Consider the following 19904-nt stretch of genomic DNA (forward strand, 5'->3'; position numbering starts at 1 on the left):
GTAAACGCAGCAATGGACGCCATGCAGACAATCCACTCAGCTGCTTACGGCATAGAATAGTGCGCGCGGACACTGCTTTTTGCGCAAAAGATCGAATTTGGTGTGATATGGTTCGTGACGTGGCAGAGCGATAAATCACTGCCACGTGCATAATATGCCTGTCATCACGTGCAGTGGCGCAACAAGGTGGTGAAATCAGTCCCGTGGATCCATCGTATCCTCTTCCATCCAGCGATAACAGATCCACATCACAGTTGCTTGGTTCCGCCCGAGACGATCACCGATTTTTCTGAAGGATGATTTGCAGTTCCTTCAGGCAATTGTTCTTGCTCGGTTGAACTCCAAAACGCGCTCGAAAGACGCTCCTGTCTTCCATGGGGCGTATGAAGCCAAAACAATCGCACGAAAGAATACGTCCAGACGTCCGTCTGTTTCCCCGTTATATGGTGCTTGCACGTAACGTTACAGGAACCCGTCATGCGCGGATGCGCTGAAATGCTAATCATGTACATCCCTAGTCGCAGCAAACGCATGATTCAAATTTCACCTCATTTGGATGCTTCCTTCAGGTGTTGCATTTTGGATGGCCAGCAGTGTAGTTAAGTATCAAATAAGGACATCTATGATTACAGCCTTTAGAGATTTATATAGACTCATGCTCATAAATTAAGGATAATTACAGAATGTGGTGCCACACAAAGTGGCACTACACAAAACTGGTTCTAATAGCATAGGCACATAGGGAACACACACGACACAGATCTGTAAGTCCACTGTATTGGTGATAAGTTGAGAAGACCGTCCCGAAACCCATGTGCTACAAAACGCCACTGTTTCCTGCGTATATACCCCGACATCAATATGGGATATGATAACCATGTACACGTATACAGGCCGCACAACGGGTTGGCATACTCTGGATCAGGTGGTCGAGCAGCTGCTGGGGTATAGCCTCCCATTCTTGCACCAGTGCCTGTCGGAGCTCCTGAAGGGTCGTATGGGTTCGAAGATGTGCAGCGATACGTCGACCGAGAGCATCCCAGACGTGTTCGATGAGGTTTAGATCTGGAAAACAGGCAGGCCACTCCAGTCGCTTGATATCTTTTGTTTCAAGGTACTCCTCCACGATGGCAGCTCGGTGGGGCCGTGCGTTATCATCCGTCAGGAGGAAGATGCGACCCACTGCACCCTGGAAAAGGCTGACATACTGGTGAAAAATGACGTCTCGATACAGCTGACCTGCTACAGTTTCTCTCTCAAAGACACACATGGGTGTACGTGCACCAATCATAATGCCGCCCCACACCATCAAACCACGACCTCCATAAAGTTGAGTGGTTCAAGCCAGATGAAAACCCAGCGAGAATCACTGTTCATACTATATCTGGACCCGTCCGTGAACATAACCTGGGACCACTGTTTCAATGACCATGTCCTGGGTCAAGAATGAGATTTTCACTCTGCAGCGGAGTGTGCGCTGATATGAAACTTCCTGGCAGAGTAAAACTGTGTGCCGGACCGAGACTCGAACTCGGGAGCTTTGCCTTTCGCGGGCAAGTGCTCTACCAACTGAGCTACCCAACCACGACTCACGCCCCGTCCTCACAGCTTTACTTCTGTCAGTACCTCGTCTCCTATCTTCCAAACTTTACAGAAGTTCTCCTGCGAGCACTTGCCCGCGTAAGGCAAAGGTCCTGAGTTCGAGTCTCTGTTCGGCACACAGTTTTAATCTGCCCGGAAGTTTCATATCAGCGCACACTCCGCTGCAGAGTGAAAATCTCATTCTGGAAACATCCCCTAAGCTGTGGCTAAGCCATGTCTCCGCAATATCCTTTCTTTCAGGAGTGCTAGTTCTGCAAGGTTCGCAGGAGAGCTTCTGTAAAGTTTGGAAGGTAGGAGACGAGGTACTGGCAGAAGTAAAGCTGTGAGGACGGGGCGTGAGTCGTGCTTGGGTAGCTCAGTTGGTAGAGCACTTGCCCGCGAAAGGCAAAGGTCCCGAGTTCGAGTCTCGGTCCGGCACACAGTTGTAATCTGCCAGGAAAATTCATGTCCTGTGTTCTTGATACCAGGCTTTACGGGCTCTCCTGCGACCAGGGGTCAGTTGAATGCACCTTGCAGGTCTCCGAACGAATAAACCATGTCTGTTCAGTCGTCTGTAGACTTAGTGCCTGGAGACAACTGTTCCAGTGACTGCGGTAAGGTCCCGAGCAAGGCTACCTGAAGTACTCCGTGGTTGTCTCCGGGCACTGATAGTGAGATATCGGTCTTCTTGTAGTGTTGTACACTGTGGACGTCCCGTAATGTAGCGCCTGGACACGTTTCCTGTCTGCTGGAATCGTTGCCATAACCTCGAGATCACACTTTGTGGCACACGGAGGACCCGTGCTATACGACCTGCTGTGTTTGAGCAGCCTCCAGTCGCCCTGGTATTCTACCCCTCATAACGTCATGCGTATGTGTTCTTTAAGCCATTTTCAGCACACAGTCATCATTAGCACGTCTGAAAACGACTGCACACTTACTCGCTTCACCGTGCTCTGACATGCACCAACACAGTTCTGCATATGTGTACTGCTGCCAGCGCCACCGTGCAGCGACTGCAGGTCAAATGCACCGCATGGTCATACCCTGAGGTGATTTAAACCCGCAAACCGGCCACTAGAGCGTTGTTTCAGCATGTATCAGCATTATCCTTAATTTATGAGCATGAGTGTACCACACAAGTGAGACATTGCTGTAAAGTTAGAACTGTAGCGTAGTCTACAGAGACATATAATTCTTTTCATCTTATGTTCTCTGAAAGGTTCCTGGACTTTCTTATTAATTTAATTGAAGTATGATCCACAAGACTCGAATTTATCCACACAAATTATAAAAGTCGATGTACGTATATATATATTCCATATCTCCTCCTAAACCATTGTACCGATTTCAACCAAACTTGGTACACATATCATTCACTGTCTGGAAGGAATCACTGTGGATGTAAAAACCACCTGATCTATCAAAGAGATGGGGTGAGGACGATAAAGTAGTGTAGTCCACTAAGCGAGAATACCCGCACTTTAATCTCCCATATTTGAGAATAATAGCACTTGGGACAAACTTTACACTTAATTTCGAACCTTTACGAAACATTTTCTCGCTGTCAACCTCGAAAAAATAATGAAAGAAAGGAAAACAGTTTTCACTTACATTTTCAATGCTCGTGCTGTAAATCAGTCACATGAAGCATGAAATTTTAATTTATTACTTCTTTACTACTGTGTGCATGACATGTCTTGTACACAGTATTCGCGTATACCACCGAATTTGGCAAAAAAAAATTCGTCATTGTACGACGCATAGTTCAGGAAATACGAAGTCGTAAACACTGAGATGCGAGGAAAACTACTGCATCATGCAAAGCGTTTAAATTTATTACTTCGTTGCTACTAAGTCTATTCGAAACACTTTTTGCAGAAAGAATCCAGCGCTGAAAGTATATACAAAAATACATATCATTGTAGACAAATAGTTCAAATGATATGACGTCAAACACTGAGAAACTTGAAAAACTGCCACACCATGCATTACCTTTTAAGTTATTACTATTGTATGTTAACCGGGGACCTAGAAACGTCGGCAAGACTCCACTCCGTCCCCGCCGCAGCCGCAGTGGCCCACAACCCCACGACGACTACCGCAGTCCACTTCACCCCTCAGCCGCCCCACACCGAACCCAGGATTATAAGTTATTACTAACTCTATTAGCAGTACAGTTCGCAGGCAGTATCCACATGTCCCGCTGAATATCCCTAGAAAAATATACCATTCTGTGGCTTATAGTTCAGGAGATATGACGTCATAACAATGAGATTCGTGAGAATGTGTCGGATCATGCATTGCGTTTTAATTTATTAATTCTTTACTTCTAAAAGTATTCGCATCTCAGTTCGCAGGTGGTATACACATATGCCGCTGAATGTATCTAGAAAAATATGTCACTGTACGCCCCAAAGTCCAGCGAAAATGACATCATCAATACTGAGATGCCTGAGAAATTGCCGCATAATAGACGACGTTTTAAATTATTATTTCTTTACTATTAACTCTATTCACAACACATTTGACAGACAGTAGGCATATATAGCACTGAATGTACCTGCAAAATAATAAAATTTTACAGTACATAGTTCAGAAGATATGGCGTCATAAACAATGAGCTGCGCTAAAATAAAACTGCTGGGCAAAAGTCACTAAACAGACTGGTTAATATGTGTACAAATGCACTTGAAATTTGGTAAATATGTGTTAAACATATTTTAAATATGGGTACGTGGGCAAAGTCATGGGTAGAAACCCATCGTAAACGCCTGGAACGATTTAAGTCAAATTTGGTATTCATATTACGAGGGCTATTCGGAAAGTAAGGTTCGATGGGGCGCGAAACAGAAACCACAGTGCAAATTCGATGAAGCTTTGCACAGATGTGTTGGGCAGTGCCTCTAGTATGCCCCTCAATCACGTCACGTCGCTCTTTTCAGTTGTGAGCGCACAGTGAGCACGTAAAGGTGCCTAGAACAATAGGGTCTCCAACCAAGTATGAGGGCCTGGTGTGAGATTTCGCCTGATGTAATGCAGCCCACATAACATAACTGCCATACGTTTCCTTCTGCATGACAATTCTCAGACGCACTCTGAAGGGGCAATGAAGATGCTCCTGCAGCGTTTTCGATGGGAAGTATTTGATCACCCACAACAGAGCCTGTAATTGACTCTCCTTGTGTTTCATTTCTCGTCACATGACCCACTAGCTGTAGACCAGAGTAGAGAATTGGCAGCAAGCACAGGCAGCCTGCTTCTATGATGAGGGGATTGAAAAGTTGGTATAACGTTTCGACAAATATCTTAAGCCCAGAGGCGACTATGTAGAGAAGTAACTGGAAGGTGTAGCTAACTGTTGCAAATAGAACATTTTTTATTTTTACAGGAGTTTCCATTTTGCGACCGATCGGATCTGTCTTTCCGAAAAGGCCTCATAGCTACAATCTGGAAAGAAATACTGTAGGGATATGGACTATGAACCTTCTATTGGTGTGAGTGTGATAATGTAGAGAGAGAAGCGAGGACGTGGAGATTGACAGACAGCAAGGGGAAGGAGGAGATAGGCACATACAGGAGGAGATGGACAGAGATACAGGAGGAGGAAATTGGCAGAGAGATGAGAGAGGAGGGGATGAACAGATGAAGGAAAAAGGAGGAGAATGACAGAGACAGGGGGAGGAACAAAAAAGGTGGAGATATGAGGAGGAAGAGATGAACAGACAGAGAAGGAGGAGGAAATGGACTGTGAAAGGGAAGAGGAGGAGATGGACAGAGACAGAGGAGAGGATGAGGTTGACGCAGAAAGGAAGGGTGAGAAGATGAAAGGGGGAAGGAGGAGGTTGACAGAGAGAGAGGAGGGAGGAGGAGACAGACAGAAAGAAGAGGGGGCAGAGGATAGACAGGGAGATGGCGTAATGGAGATGGACAGAGAGATGGGGTAGGAGAAGATGGAGGACCCCAGGTACTCATCTATTTTATTACAAATAAGAGCACCCTGTGCCCAGGAGAAACTTTGTCCAGTTTGATGAATGAGCCAGGTAACATAGTCCAGTGAACTGGAACACTGCAGTTTGCGTTACTGGCTGATTCCGAACTTTTGTGCCGGTAGCAAACGGAGTTAACGCAGCTATTTTACGCGCGTCCATTTTCGTAAACAAACTGTGTGATTTACGCGTCACATGCAGCTGACAACTGCGGGTAAAGAGCATTGCGTTCGCAAAACGCTGTGAGTAGCACGTTCCGCGAGATGTATCAGGTCGTTTCTGAGCTCGCAGCAACCACGACGGATACCATGTCAGGCGTGCCTCCTGATAAGAAACGCGTCCCTTCTGAGGAAGGCCTCAGCAACCCTGTGAGACTCTTGCGTCTACCAACGCCGTACGACCGTTAATGATTCCCTTGAACTCTTCGGTGGCCTTCGAGACGGAAAAGTTACCACCATCACCTGTCACACTAAATTAATATCGAATTTTCGCGCAAATGAAACAACTGATTTTTCAAAAACGTCTGTTATATGTCCTTTTTCTTGTAATTTGACCTCCAGAACCATTTATTTATACTCAAAACAAAAAAACGATGCACCACGAAGGAATTATCCAAATGGGACGGCAAACGGTAGTTGTGACATACATGTACAGATAAACGATTACAGTTTCAGAAAAATGGATTATTTGTTCAAGAGAAAGAGCCTCAGAAACTGAGCTAGTTAGAAACGCGTTGGTCGACATGTGGCCTCTTTTGCAAACAGTTATTTGTTTGCCATTGGTTGATAGAGTTATTGGACGTAATCTTTAGGGATGTCGTGTCAAATTCTGTCCAACTGGCACGTTATATCGTCAAATCCCGAACTGGTTGGAGGGCCTGCCCACAATGCTCCAAACTTTCTCAATTGGGGAGAGGTCCGGCGACCTTACTGGCCATTTTAGGGTTTGGCAAACACGAAGATGAGCAGTAGAAACTCTCGCCTTGTGCAGGCGGACGTTGTCTTGCCGAAATGTAAGCCTAGGGTAGCTTGCCATGAAGGGCAACAAAATGAGATGTAGGATATCACTGACGTAGCACTGTGCAGTAAGGGGTCGCGGATGACAACGAAATGAGTCCCGACATGAAATGAATCGGCACCCCTAACCATGACTTCTGGATGTTGGGCCGTATGGTAGGCGACGTCAAAAGTGGTAATCTAGGAGTGTCCAGGGGCCTCCATGTTGGTTCAGTTCGAAGCGCAACTCATCACTAAAAACAATTCTACTCCATACAATGGGATCCCAGACCAAATGAGCGCGACACCACTGCAAACGGGGTTCTTGGTGTACACACCAGGAGGCGCAAGGCTCGCTGTCAGCTCAGCTCCCTTTCCGTGAGCCGCCTGTTAGTGGCCCTTGTGGTCAACGAAGCACTAGTTGAACTTCCGGTAGATGATAACAATGAATCCAGGGCTCTTAGTGATAGACGACTGCTCGGTCCTCACCTTCTGTCGTCTCTCTACATCGACCGCTTCCTTCTTGTAGCTGAGTTCAGACATGGTTCGCCCATGCTTGCCAACATCCTCGAATCGTGGCATCGCTCCTATTCAAATGGTGCGCGATTCGCCGATCACACCAATAGGCTGCTTTGAGCCCAACCACACATCCTCTCTCAAATGCTGAAATTTACGTACATTGTTGACGCGCCTGTCTGTGAGGCACAGTTACTGTGCGGTTGAGTAAACTGAATGACATTTGCAAAGATTGTATGCTCTGGTATTGCATCGTTGTAATGTCATTTTTCGAGAGATGCAAGATCACCAATATCATAGAACAGATACCAATTTCATACACACTCATGTTTATAAAGTACAGATAATTGCATAATGTGGTGCCAGACAACGTGGCACTACACAATACTGTCGCTAATAGCATAGGCACATAGGGAACACGCACGAAACAGACCTTTAAGTCCACAGTATTGGTGATAAGTTGAGAAAACCGTACGAAACACATGTGCTACAAATCGCCAATGATTCGTGCGCATGTACCGCGACATCAATATGAGATATGATCACCATACGCACGTACACAGGCCACACAACGGGTTGGCATACTCTGGATCATGTGGTCGAGTAGCTGCTGCGTTATAGCCTCCCATTCTTGCATCACGGCCTGTTGGAGCTCCTGAAGTGTCCTGGAGGTTTGAAGATGTGCAGCAATGCGTCGACCGAGAGAATCCCAGATGTGCCCGATGGGGTTTAGGTCTGGAGAACAGGCAGGCCACTCCAGTAGCCTGATATCTTCTGTTTCGAGCTACTTCTCCAAGGTGGCAGATCGGTGGGATCGTGCGTTATCGTCCATCAGGAGGAAGGTGGGACCCACTGCACCCCTAAAAAGGCACCCATACTGGTGGAAAATGACGTCCCGATACACCTGACCTGTTACAGTTCCACTGTCAAAGACATGTAGGAGTATACGTGCACGAATCATAATACCACCCCACACCATCAAAACACGACCTCCATACAGGCTCCTTTAAAGGACATTAAGGGGTTGGTATCTGGCTCCTGGTTCAAGCCAGACGAAAACCCGGCGAGAATCACTGTTCGGACTATACCTGGACTCGTTCGTGAACATAACCTGGGACCACTGTTCCAATGACCATGTATTGTGTTCTTGGTACCAGGCTTAATGACCTCTCCTGTGATCAGAGGTCAGTGGAATGCACCTTGCAGGTATCTGGGAGAATAAACCACGTCTGTTCAGTCGTCTGTAGACTGTGTGTCTGGAGACAACTATTCCAGCGGCTGCGTTAAGGTCCCGAGCAAGGCTACCTGCAGTACTCCGTGGCCGTCTGGGGGCACTGATGGTGAGATATCGGGCTTCTTGTGGTACTTTACACTGTGGATGTCCCGTACTGTAGCGCCTGGACACGTTTCCTGTCTCCTGGCATCGTTGCCATAATCTTGAGATCGCACTTTGTGGCACACGGAGGGCCCGTGCTGAGAACCTGCTGTGTTTGACCAGCCTCCAATCGCCCTACTATTTTAGCCCTCATGACGTCATCAGTAAGTGTTCTTTGAGCCATTTTCAACATACAGTCACCATTAGCACGTCTGAAAACGTCTGCACACTTAATCGCTGCACCGTACTCTGTCATGCACCAACACACCTCTGCGTATGTGGATTGCTGCCAGAGCTACCGTGCGACGACCGCAGGTCAAACGCACCGCATGGTTAAACCACGAGGTGATTTACACCCGCAAACCGCCCACCAGAGGGTAGTTTCACCATGTATCAGCATTATCCTTAATTTATGATCGTGAGTGTAGATAAGGCTTACCGGCCAATGATCCTCAGTGCGAATGCACTCACATTGCCCGAACTCTTACGGGAATCTGTTATTGACTGCCGCGAGTAATGAGTATAGTATGCAGGGGCACTACAAATGTAGTGTGTGGACAGTAAGGTAGAAATGTGGGTCTCATGGGGAGCGTGCCGGAGATAAGTCTCTGCAGTCGCACTGTCCTCTGTGTCCTCGGTGGCTCAGATGCATTTGGCTAAGATCAAAGTGCAGTATATGTTCTTATCAGCTTAATATCTGATACCTCCTGCATCACAGGACCAGAATAATAAACTCATTTTTGGCTCATGACGGACTGCTAGGGGCTTGGTCCACCTCTGTTGCGGGAAGTAGGTTACAGTACGCTTGTTCGCCCACTGCTTGAATACTGCTCAGCAGTGTGGGATCCGTACCAGATAGGGTTGATAGAAGAGATAGAGAAGATCCAACAGAGAGCAGCGCACTTCGTTACAGGATCATTTGGTAATCGCGAAAACGTTACGGAGATGATAAACTCCAGTGGAAGATTCTGCAGGAGAGGCGTTCAGTGCCTCGGTACGGGCTTTTGTTAAAGTTTCGAGAACATACCTTCACCGAAGATTCAAGCAGTATATTGCTCTCTCCTACGTGTGTCTCGCGAAGAGACCATGAGGATAAAAGCAGAGAGATTAGAGCCCACACAGAAGCATACCGACAATCCTTCTTTCCGCGAACAATACGAGACTGGAATAGAAGGGAGAACCGATAGAGGTACTCAAGGTACCCTCCGCGACACACCGTCAGGTGGCTTGCGGAGTATGGATGTATATGTAGATGTAGATCGGAAAGCCGGCACAGTAGCTCAGCGTGTGCGGTCAGAGGGTTAGCTGCCCGCTGTAATAAAAAAGACTGAGTTAATGGATCTACGATGAACCTGAACAAGTGTCATAGGACGTCCGCCCCGAACAAATACAACGACCCATAACGAACAAAATGAGATCAAAAAAATTGACAGAGTCTCTGCCATGTAAGCAGGAAATCTCTGGTTCGAGTCCTGGTCGGGGCACGCATTTTCACCTGTCCCCGTTGATATTTCTCAACCCCTGTAAGCACATCAAGGTCTGGATTTCATTGTAATTTCAATCCATTCAATGGCCGCCAAAGTTTATAATTTTGCGTTATCCGTCCATACCTGTATGAAAGTTAATTTGTGAGCAAATTACATAGTTCCTTCGTGGTGCGTCGGTTTTACTTTTTTAGAATGCTTTTTTTTTATTTAGACTAATGCTGGATGTAAGATCTATGGAGCAGAGGTCTCAGTGGATATTTGAAAATTCCGTGATAAAATGATCGCTCAATAGCGTTTATGTGCGTAATGAAAGAACCTAAATGCGATAATGAAACGTTACGAAATTCAGTACAAATATAGTGAGAACACGTGGATCTTCCTCACCTTGGCCCGTCTTCGGCGTTGCTGAGGCAATGGAGCAGCTCCTCCGTCCTGTACATTGTCTGACAGCCTATTGAAGTAGTCTCCCAAGCTGCAAATCGTATTCTGGTCTGCGGTTTCGACGGTCTTCCTCTGTAACACAAAGGCGTGTAAATTGTCAACTAGCGCTTAAAAAATCAGCAGTTAGGTGTTTCACATAAGAAAATGCCACATGCCTTCGTTCTACTATGGGTACATCGTAGAAGCTACGTACTATATCTGAACACTAGGAGGATGGCTCCTCCTCTTTCTTTTTGTGCATCTCACACTTTTATCAAAGTAGGGAATCCATGGACTTGGATCATTCTTGTTTTAGCGCGATCGGAAGACGCATGTCAAACGGTCATGATAATAATAACGTATCCCCGTGGTCTGTCACAGGCAATATGACTACAACCCACAACAAACTGATACTCTTTCTCTTAGAGCCCGAAAGAACACATCAGAGTGAGCCCTGCTTGCAGAAACTCATTTACTGAATCACCTAAACTGTTTGAAATATATTCAGAGCGAATTTCAGCTTCCAGATACTTGCAGGGTTTACAGTCCATGCTGATCCATCAGCTAAGCTAATGTAGCTTAACTCACGGATCAGTATGGATCGAAAAAGAGAATTAAACCTATGTATAAAGAATAGATTTTCGTGTAGTAAGTACAACGTACCAATTTAAAATATAGGATCTTTTAAGTACTGTGTAATCACAAAAGCTTTGTTATATTTTAGGACATAAACGTAAAACTCGCCAAGAGATCAACGCTGGACTCAGGCCCGAAGCTAGTAAAGGTAGAATAAAATCGTTTCTAAAAGCTTGTGGCTGGTTGCAGTATCTCCTACAGCATAATAAACTGAAGTTTACCGCTAACAAGATTGCCCAAATTCTGCTGAAGAGAAGTTTGTGAAAAGCTAGGAATCCTTACATTTCAATGGATGATCTTTCGATCAGTACACATGTGGAACAACGATATATGAAGATAAATCCGGATAAGGGTAGAAAATACAATGCTCGCAACCATGAAGTTTGTGGAAAAGTCTCTAAGCTCATGCATAACGTGGGCATTGTTGCAACACAAAAATTTTAGATTACCACTGAGTCTCGTAAAACTTTATCGTGATGCCATACTTAACTCTACAGACACTTCAGCGAGTGAGACGTGTTGTAAACTTCCGGAGGATGCTGCGCGCCGCTCGGCGTGGCCGCGTGGTTCTAGGCGCTAGAGTCTGGAACCGCGCGACCGCTACGGTCGCAGGTTCGAATCCTGCCCCGGGCACGGATGTGTGTGATGTCCTTAGGTTAGTCAGGTTTAAGTAGTTATAAGTTCTAGGGGACTGATTACCTCAGCAGTTAAGTCCCATAGTGCTCAGAGCTATTTGAACCATTTGATGCTGCGCAATATCCTCGTTACTATCTCCACTTCGCCTGAGAACCAATTCTGGGGCGCAGACTCTGAGTGCTGCACCCGACCCATTCCTCGAATATTGTGCTAGCAGTCATTGGATCTCGACCAACGCGAACAGCAATGTCGCGATACGATAAACCGCAATCGCGATAGGCTACAATCAGAGTTTTACCAAAGTCGGAAACGTGTTGGTACCCATTTCCCCTCCTTACAAGAGGCATCACAACAACGTTTCACCAGGCAACGCCGGTCAACTGCTGTTTGTGTACGTGAAATCGGTTGGAAACTTTCCTCATGTCAGCACGTTGTAGGTGTCACCACCGGCGCCAACCTTGTGTGAATGCTCTGAAAAGCTAATCATTTGCATATAACAGCATAATCTTCCCGTCGGTTAAATTTCGCGTCTGTAGCACGTCATCTTCGTGGTGTAGCAATTTTAATGGCCAGTAGTGTATAAAGACTGAAGTGTGGTGTGGAATTAGCGTACGGGAAATACGTGACCCATCTTTTCCCGCCAAATCGTAAAATCTGATACGTACGTCAACAATTTATTGTAATGAACAGGAAATGACATGTAAAACACCAGTTTTGCTGCCCCACGTGGCGCCAAAGTATGGTGGCTTCAAAGTGATACTGGTAAATTCACCGAAATTAGTAGGTACTGGGTTGGTGTGTATGTTCGTAGCGTTTCTCCATTGGTTTAAGATACACACAACAGAGACTTTAGTCATCTATAATTAAAACAGTCTGCCAACGAAGCGGTTACTTCCGACTCCGTGCCTGTAGAAATCACGTGGTTTTGAGGCGAAGAAATCGTCGAGCCATGTTCGGATAGCGTTTTCGTTCGGGAAGGAAGTTCCTTCAAGGTTGATCGATAGAGAGCGGAAAGAGTGAATACGAAAGATTTCCCTTTGCCGGTCTAGCAGAATGCGAGGGGGTTGTTGTCCTTGGACTGTGTCTACCACATGTCTCAGTTTTTGACAATAAATGTCAGCAGTGTTGGTTACACCTCGGGCAAGCAATTCGCAGTACACCACAGCGTCGCTTTTATACAAGATGCATAACATTATCTTTCGCGATGCGAGCAGCTCTTTGTACGGGGAGCTGCTGGTTTGTTTCGGCTGAACGTTTACATCTATATCTACGTCTACATGGTTACTCTGCAGACCACACTTAAGTACCTGGCAGAGGGTTCATCGAACCACCTTCCAAATAATTCTCTGTTATTCCAGTCTCGCACACAGTGCGGGAAAACCGAACACCTACATCTTTTCGAACGGGCTCTGATTTCTCTTATTTTTTGTGATGATCGTTTCTGTCCACGTAGTTCGGCGTCAACAAAATATTTTCGCATTCGGAGGAGAAAGCTGATGATTGAAATTCCGTGAGAAGATTCCGCCGCAACAAAAAACACCATTGTTATAATGACGTCCACCCCAAATAGTGTATCATGTCAGAGACATTCTCTCCCATATTTCGCGATAATACAAAACGTGCTGTTCTTCCTTGAACTATCTCTATGCGTCCAGTTAGTCCTATCTGGTAAGAATCCCTGACTGCGTAGCAGTACTTCAAAAGAAGACGGACAAGTGCAGTGTAGGTAGTGTCTTCAATCGATCTGTTACATTTTCTAAGTGTTCTGGAAGTGAAAGGAAGTCTTTGGTTTGCCTTGCCCACAACATTTTCTATGTGTTCTTTCCAGCTTAAGTTGTTCGCAATTGTAATTCCTAGGTATTCAGTGGAATTTCAGCCTTTAGATTTGACTGATTTATCTTGTAACCGAATTTAACGGATTCCTTTTAGCAGTTATTGGTTTATCTCACACTTTTCACTACTTATCGTCGATTGCCAAAATTCGCACTATGCAACTATGTTTTCTGAATCATCTAGAAATTTGTTTTGATCTTCTGACAATTTTATTAGACAATAAACATCAACGTCATCCGCAAGCAGTCTAAGACGGTTGTTCAGGTTGTCTCCGAAATCGCTTATATAGATAAGGAACAGCAGAGGAACACCAGAAATCATTTCTGTTTTACTAAATGACTTTCCATCAGCTACTACGAAATGTCACCTCTCTAACACTAAATCACGAATCCAGTCACATAACTGAGACGATGTTCCATAAGCAACCAATCTGACTACAAGCCGCTTGTTTGGTACAACGTCAAAAGCCCTCTGGAAATCTAGCAATACGGACTCAATATGAAATCCTTTGTCAGTAGCACTCAACACTTCGTGTGTGTAAAGCGCTAGTTGTGTTTCACAAGAACGATGTTTTCTAAATCCGTGTCGACTGTGTGTCAATAGACCGTTCTCTTCAAGATATTTTACAATGTTCGAACACAATGTACGTTCCAAAATCCTGCTGCACATCAGCGTTGATGATATGGATCTGCAATTTAGTAGATTACTCCTGCTACCTTTCTTCAATATTCGTGTGACTGTGCAAATTTTCAGTCTTTGGGTACGTATCTTTCGTCGTGTGAGCGGTTGTATATGATTGTTAAGTATAGAGTTATTGCATCAGCGTGTTCTGAAAGGAACCTAACTGGTATACAATCTGGACTAGAAGACTTTCTTTTACTAAGTGATTTAAGTTACTTTACTACACCGAGGATATCTACTTCTAAGTTACTCATGCTGGCAGCTGTTCTTGGTTCGAGTTCTTTGGTGAAGGAATTTTGGAAGGCTAAGTTTAGTAACTCTGCTTTGGTGGCAGTGTCGTCGATAGTATATCCATTGCTATAGCGTGGAGAAGGCATTGACTGTGTCTTGTCGCTTACTTACTATCATTACGATCAGAATTTATTTCGATTTTCTGCCAGATTTCGAGACAAAGTTTCGTTGTTGAAACTATGAGAAACATCTTGCATTCAAGGCTGCGCTGAATATCGAGTTTCTGTACAAGCTCGCCAATCGTGAAGATTTTGCGTTCGTTTAAATTTGACATGCTTTTTTTTTTGTAGATTCTGTAACAGTATTCTGACGCCTTTTTTGTACTAAGGGGGGGGGGGGGGGGACCAGCTCCATCGTTTGTCAATTTATTTGGTATGAATCTCTCAACTGCTGTCGATAGTACTTCTCTGAATTCAGGCCACAACTAGCTTACACTTAAATTGTTAATTTGGGAGAAGCGGAGATTGTCTCACAGGAAGGTGTCAAGAGAATTTTTATCTGCTTTGCTGTGTAGCACATTTTGCGTTTATTTTTAGAGGATTTGGGGGGGCATAGTTTTCAGTCTCTCTACGACAACCCTGTGTTCACTAATCTCTGTATCCGTTTTGATGCTCGTTTGTTGCTCAGGATTATTTGCTGCTAAGAGGTTAAGTGCGTTTCCGCAATAGTTTATTAATCGCGTCGTCTCATGAACTAACTCCTCGAAATAATTTTCACAGAATCCGTTTAGCACAATTTCGGCTTATGTTATCTGCTTACCTCCGGATTTAAAAATCTATTTCCGCCAACATATCGAGGGTAAAATAATATCACCACCAACTATAATTGTATCTTTGAACTTTTCAGCAGTTGTATCATCCGAGTTGGGAGGTCGGTAAAAGGCTGCAATTATTATTTTATTTCAGTTGCTTGGAATGACCTCTGTCGATACTAACTCACAAGGATTATCTACTTCAATTGCGCTACGAGATAAACTACTTCTAACAGTAACAAAAACGTCACCGCCAACTGTGTTTAGCTTATCCCTTCGAAACACCGACGGTTCTTCGCAAAAAATTTCGGCTGTACTTATCTCCGGCTTTAGCCATCTTTCGCTGCTAATAACGATTTGAGCATCTGTGCTTTTTATTAGCGCTTGGAGCTCTGGCTCTTTCCCAACACAGCTACGACAATTTACAACTGTTATACCGATGGTTTCTGTATCTACGTTCTTCCTGTGTTCGACATACACCCTTGGAGACAGCAGTCCTTTTTTTTTGCGCTGAGAGCCTCTAACCTAGAAAACGCCTAGTCCACGCCAAACAGTGTCTTGGTTCAAATGGCTCTGAGCACTATGGGGCTCAACTGCAGTGGTCATCAGTCCCCTAGAACTTAGAACTACTTAAACCTAACTAACCTAAGGACATCACACACATCCATGCCCGAGGCGGGATTCTAACCTGCGACCGTAGCGGTCACGCGGTTCCAGACTGTAGCGCCTAGAACCGCTCGGTCACCCCGGCCGGCCAAACAGCGTCTGCCATCCGTGTAGACGCCTCCTGCTGCCACATGGTCACAGAACTGTCTGAGCCTCTGATTGAGACCCTTGACACGGCTCTGTACTACAGGTCCTGTCGATTATGGCGCAAATGGTGAGCTCCCTCTCTCTTCCTTAGGTTAGGTTATCGTCGCCAGTGATGACACAGGACAGGAATAGTCGGTGTTGCTCACGAGACAGTTGATAATGAGCAAGCAGAGACGCACTTATGTCTGGCCGCTGATTTTTGTGATTTTGGCTTAGAGCATGCGGTACCCATACACGGGACTTTTGAACCCTCCTCGTCGCATGCAAATGTTGCACGATGGTGGTATGATCACGGTTCACCGCATTTGCCAGTTCTAGAGTAGACTGACGTGGCGCATTGTGATTTAATGCGTTTAAAAGATCTTCATCAAACCCCGAAGGTATTCCTGAGCGTGGAGCGACACTAATATCAAAACGATAATCCTTAGAAAGAGAAAACCATTTTCTTGCTGTGCTCCGCCGAGTGGCATTATGCCCATATACGCCACAAATGTTTCTGGCTGCCTCCTCTATCGAACTCAAACAACAGAATAAGTCGGAAATGTCCCTATTTCTCCATGTGGCTTTCCATTTTCTAGCATTCACAGCTCCATTTACTATCTCCAAATGAAAAAATGACAATACGCAAATTCAAGTACCGACAGTGAACAACAGATAAGAAAGTTGATAAACAAATTCATACCCATCGAATACCAACATGTAAAACAAAAACGCTAGGAACTTATGAGCCATCCTAATACACTACTGGCCATTAAAATTGCTACAACAAAAAGAAATGCAGATGATAACGGGTATTCATTGGACACATTTATTATACTAGAACTGACATGTGATAACATTTTCACGCAATTTGGGTGCATTGATCCTGAGAAATCAGTACCTACAACAACCACCTCTGGCCGTAATAACGGCCCTGATACGCCTGGGCATTGAGTCAAACATAGTTTGGATGGCGTGTACAGGTACAGCTGCCCATGCAGCTTCAACACGATACCACAGTTCATCAAGAGTAGTGACTGGCGTATTGTAACGACCCGGTTGCTCGGCCACCATTCACCAGACGTTTTCAATTGGTGAGGGATCTGGAGAATGTACAGGCCAGGACAGCAGTCGAACATTTTCTGTATCCAGAAAGCCCCGTACAGGACCTGCAAAATGCGGTCGTACATTATACTGCTGAAATGTAGGGTTTCGCAAGGATCGAATGAAGGGTAGAGTCACGGGTCGTAACACATCTGAAATGTAACGTCCACCGTTCAAAGTGCCGTCAATGCGAACAAGAGATGACCGAGACGTGTAACCAATGGCACCCCATACCATCACACCGGGTGATACGCCAGTATGGCAATGATGGATACACGCTTCCAATGTGCGTTCACCACGATGTCGCCAAACACGGATGCAACCATCATGATGCTGTAAACAGAACCCGGATTCATCCGAAAAAATGACGTTTTGCCATTCGTACACCCAGGTTCGTCGTTGAATACACCATCGCAGGCGCTCCTGTCTGTGATGCAGCGTCAAGAGTAACCGTAGCCATGGTCTCCGAGCTGATAGTCCATGCTGCTGCAAACGTCGTCGAACTGTTCGTGCTGATGGTTGTTGTCTTGCAAACGTCCCCATCGGTTGACTCAGCGATTGAGACGTGGCTGCACGATCCGTTACAGTCATGCGGATAAGATGCTTGTCATCTCGACTGCTAGTGATACGAGGCCGTATTACCCTCCCGAACCCACCGATTCTATATTCTGCTAACAGTCGTTGGATCTCGACCAACGCGAGCATCAATGTCGCGATACGATAAACCACAATCGTGATAGGCTACAATCTGACCTTTATCAAACTCGGAAGCGTGATGGTACGCATTCCTCCTCCTTACACGAGGCATCCCAACAACGTTTCATCAGGCAACGCCGGTCAACTGCTGTTTGTGTATGAGAAATCGGTTTTGAAACTTTCCTCATGTCAGCACGTCGTAGGTGTCACCACCGGCGCCAAACTTGTGTGAATGCTCTGAAAAGCTAATCATTTGCATATAACAGCATTAAACAGCATTAAACAAATTATTTAAAGAGTTAAAACGTGGTATATTCACGTTTACTGTCGTGCAGTTAAGTACACATAAATCTCAGGGCCGGTTTGACAGACAAGACTCAGTAATTGAGGGGGGGGAAGGACCATCTCACCACTTTACAGTGTCAGTGTTTACGTGAATACGGTTGTGGCAGCTGCGCCGTCATCGAGACGGCTCGAACGTGTCATGGTTGCGTGGCGGTTATACTGTCTTCTCGATTTAACCGGCAACTATCATCCGCAAAACCTACAACGATGCCTTAAGGTAGTATGTAACGAATTTGTCCACATTCTTCTTCTGGTACTGTCCAGAGATCGCAGTCCCGCACCAAAGCCGGCAACACGAACGTTGCAGCAGACATTAAGGGGGGCTCGCTTCAATCTGCAACGTCGTATGGGATGCACTCCAGAAGACCACACCTTCCTCTAAGCACAGTAGCGCACTCGCACCGGTGGTCAATATCTACGTCTACATCTACGTGATTACTCTGCTATTCACAATAAAGTGCCTGGCAGAGGGTTCAATGAACCACCTACATTCTGTCTCTCTACCGTTCCACTCTCGAAAGGCACGCGGGAAAAACGAGCACTTAAAATTTTTCTGTGCGAGCCTTGATTTCTCTTATTTTATCGTGATGATCATTTCTCCCTATGTAGGTGGGTGCCAACAGAATGTTTTCGCTATCGGAGGAGAAAACTGATGATTGAAATTTCATGAGAAGATCCCGTCGCAACGAAAAAACACCTTTGTTTTAATGATTGCCACTCCAACTCACGTATCATGTCTGCGACACTATCTCCACTATCTCGCGATAATACAAAACGAGCTTCCCTTCTTTCCGTCATCCGTCAGTCCCACCTGATGCGGATCCCACACCTCACAGCAATACTCTAGAATAGAGCGGACAAGCGTAGTGTAAGCAGTCTCTTTAATAGACCTATTGCACCTTCTAAGTTTTCTGCCAATGAATCGCAGTCTTTGGTTTGCTCTACCCACAATATTATCTATGTGATCGTTCCAATTTAGGTTATTTGCAATTGTAATCCCTAAGTATTTAGTTGAATTTACAGCCCTCAGATTTGTGTGACTTATCGCGTAATCGAAATTTAGCTGATTTCTTTTAGTACTGATGTGAATAACTTCACACTTTTCTTTATTCAGGGGCAATTGCCACTTTTCGCACCAGTGTCGATCACGGAAGAGTTCAGCCCAGTTTGTAACCTCAGCTTCAGCGGTCATCAACATCGTCAATGAACATTGATCGCGATGTTTCAGATGACCGTGTCCTGTAGTTGAACATTGTACTTCAAGACAACAGTTTGTGATTGTATGCTTTTATAGTCAGTTCAAATGGTTCAAATGGCTCTGAGCACTATGGAACTTAACATCTATGGTCATCAGCCCCCTAGAACTTAGAACTACTTACACCTAACTAACCTAAGGACATCACACACATCCATGCCCGAGGCAGGATTAGAACCTGCGACCGGAGCGATCGTGCGATTCCAGACTGAAGCGCCTACAACCGCTCGGCTACACCGGCTGGCCTTTTATAGTCAGTGACAGTTGTAAATATTCTATGCTTGCCTGTGGAAAAGAATAGTCTCAAGTTAAGTAAATCTTATAATTCAATCATCTAATAAAGTGAACTTATTCAGGGAGGCAAAAATAAAACAATACGCAGACAATTTACTCTTCTATTGTCAATACTGAATACAGAGTACTAAATTATTATTACGAAAAACGACGTACTGAACATTAATTGTCAATAATTCATAGGACGTGCTGAAAATGTTCACCATAAACTTCGATACACAACTCAT

At 45.2% G+C, this 19904-nt stretch overlaps 1 pseudogene; it reads left to right on the forward strand.

Annotated features, from left to right (window-relative positions):
- The first annotated feature begins 9095 nt into the window (after positions 1 to 9095).
- On the forward strand, positions 9096 to 9278 carry LOC126423766 (U2 spliceosomal RNA; annotated as a pseudogene).
- Positions 9279 to 19904: the final 10626 nt, after the last annotated feature.

This window comes from Schistocerca serialis, chromosome 1 (assembly GCF_023864345.2).
Source record: "Schistocerca serialis cubense isolate TAMUIC-IGC-003099 chromosome 1, iqSchSeri2.2, whole genome shotgun sequence".
In the NCBI taxonomy this organism is placed as follows: Eukaryota; Metazoa; Arthropoda; class Insecta; order Orthoptera; family Acrididae; genus Schistocerca; species Schistocerca serialis.